Below are 3064 nucleotides of genomic sequence, written 5' to 3'. Positions count from 1 at the left end.
TGTACTAAGTACGCACACAATGGGCATACATAGCATGAAATGTAATGTAAAACAATGTACTAAGTACGCACACAATGGGCATACATAGCATGAAATGTAATGTAAAACAATGTACTAAGTACGCACACAATGGGCATACATAGCATGATACGTAATGAAATCATATACTATAATGTGCTAACGAACATAACAGGTATATGATGTGAAAACATGGAAAGCATGAAAGTAACAAGTAGGCACATGTGTTTCACCCCAAAACAGTTTGGAAAACAGTAAAAGAGGGGTTCAATGTACTCACCTGAGATTGCTTTGATGTTCTTGTGTAATAATCACACAACGCTAGAGATCACGGAATATCAAACGGCACCTAATAGGTAGCTATGTTAATATACCGGACCAAAATCGGAAGGATCGGATAGTATGCGGGTTCGTAAACCAAACGAGTATGGAGACTCGTGTAATATGGTTTAACAAAGCCTACATACTAAAATGAAACCTAACCTAAGTGCTTACGACCCGTTTAGGTAGCTTATGCTACCTTAACGCGTCGTTCGCGTAGAACGCGTTTGGAACGCCTAACATCGTGGCCATAAGGTATAACCTCGGAAGGTTATAGCTATGGTCACCTAATGTGTTTGGTCGGATCCTAATGATCGACCAAATGGGTCGGGTTCGAAAGTATAAGTGATGGTTTAGATCGCTTACCTTACGACCCTATATAAACACTATACTAAAAGTGACGAGCTAAGCATGTTAAAACATGCTTAACTAAGTTTAGAAAATAGGTTTGGCATCAAAACTAACGGCTTTGATGCTCACGAGTAGTTTGGTTACAAAATACGCAAGAATGCACATTTTGGCCGAAACTACGACTCGTCACTAAGCCTAGATAACGTGGTAATCAGTAGGTATAGTCACTACGGACTATAACCATCGTGATCACGCTCACGTTATGAAGTTCCAATGAACTTCGTGTTGACCATAGGCTGATCAACGTAGAAAGTCAAACAAAGTCTGACTTTAGCACTAGAAAGCGATTAAAAGAACGAAAGAACACTTACGAAGGGTCCCCGAATGCTAATCTAGATCAAAATAGCTCAGGTATGAAACAAAGGTTCCAACTTAGAGCTTTAGATCAGATTTTTGTGGGTTTTAACCAAAGGGGGGGGGGGGTACTTATAGGAAAAGTAAAGCCGTTAGGATCGTTTCTTGAATATCGTGCCACGATCCAAGCCGTACACTTGTCGCAAAGTTGTGGTGCCTTATAATGACCTTAACCCCAGAGATGGCGAAAGGGCATTGCCCTTTGGAGTGTTTGAAAGGCCAAGTTTTGCAAGAAAACAAAGTTTCTGCAACTGTAGGGGCCATGCGGCCCGCGTCAAGATCAGAAAAAACTCAGGCGGGCCGCCTGGGCATGTCTAATCTGCACATACTTTCAGAAATGGCAGTTTTGGTCCCTGTTGCATGTTTAAGCCATTTCCGACACTTCTAAGGCCCATAAAGCCAACTTTAAGGCCCTAAAATGATGCCTAAACATTGTGGACATGAAACATGCTCAAAAAATATGTCGGATGTTGGTTCGTTTGGCCGTACGATCGCGATGTTCGGTTAATTACGACGGAATGCACATAAGCGCGAAAAACGATCCAAATGACGCGACGAATGGATTTTCTCATGCCAAACACTAAGGCATAATATAAGGATGCTTACATAAATTTTTGGGTGTCCGGATGTATTCAGGACGTAAGTTATGCGCGAAAGTGCAAACTTGTGCACTTTTTGACACTTTTAGCCCCTAAATGATCCAAAAGTTTGTTTTAGCATACCAAACCCCTCAAAGCCTATTTCTAAGCTATGTAAAGGATATTTAAGGTATGTTTAACTTATGGACATGTTCCAGAATGTTTGTTACAGTTCAAATTGGCATACTTTCGCAGTTTGTCAAGTTTCGTCCCTGTAAGCGAATTAACTTGTTTTTGCCATACCAAAGCCTTCAAAACTTATTTCTAAGTTATGTAAAGGTTACTTAAGGTATGTTGAGTATATGTCGGTGTTCCGGAGTGTTTTTCGCATTAAACTGAGTACGTTTACGCACCAATTTGCGTATAATTCTCCAGAAAGCGATGTAGAGTTTGAAATTGAACAAAAGTCAAAACATGAAAAATGTGAAACACAACCAAACAAACATTGGGATAAAATAACATTGTTTTATTGATAATTGAACTGTTCACAATGATTACAAGCACAAATGTTACACCCAGCACTGAATCTGCAGCATCTCAAGGTTCAAAGTCTAGTTGTCAAAGCTGCAAGCGAAGGAACTCCAGCAAGAACAACGCGGTAGTCACAGCACCGCCCAATAACTAGAACCGTCAAGTTGCTACCACCAACGCACCGCCTGCTAAGAGTGCGTATACTGATACTCACCCTTTATGCCCTACTTGCACCTATCATCACCCAACAGGGGTAAACTGTCGTTTCTGTGTAAATTGCAACATCTATGGGCACTTCACTGCTCACTGCCGCACAGGCCCCCAATAGCAAACCCCTCAAGCTCTTACAGCACCACCAGCTCAACTTCCTGCCCCTCAGGTCAACCAAGTAGCTCCTGCACCCGCTGTTCATGCACGAGCTTGCTACACTTGTGGTGACCCGAATCACTTTGCAAATGTCTGCCCTTAGCGTGTTGTGAAACAAGAGCCGCAACAACAACCGCCACCACAGCAGCAACAACCACAACAGCAGCAGCAACAACAACAGCCACAGCAAGCAGCCCGCGGAAGAACCTTCAACATCAATGTCCGCCAGGCTCAGACTGACAACAATGTTGTCAATGGTGCGTTCCTTGTTAACGGTATTTATGCTTCTTGCTTATTGGATACTGGAGCCGATAACTGTTTTGTGTCGTTAGAATTCGAAAAGCTTTTAAAACGTAAACGCGCTAATCTCCCAACGACCTTCGACGTAGAAGTTGCCACCGGAAGAACCGTTACCATCAGTTCTGTTCTGCATGATTGTACTCTCACACTCAACAATCACGTTTTCTCGATCGATCTTATCCCTA

This window comes from Helianthus annuus, chromosome 5 (genome assembly GCF_002127325.2).
Source record: "Helianthus annuus cultivar XRQ/B chromosome 5, HanXRQr2.0-SUNRISE, whole genome shotgun sequence".
Taxonomy (NCBI): Eukaryota; Viridiplantae; Streptophyta; class Magnoliopsida; order Asterales; family Asteraceae; genus Helianthus; species Helianthus annuus.
The sequence above is the reverse complement of the archived record's forward strand: the minus strand, read 5'-3'. Positions refer to the sequence as shown.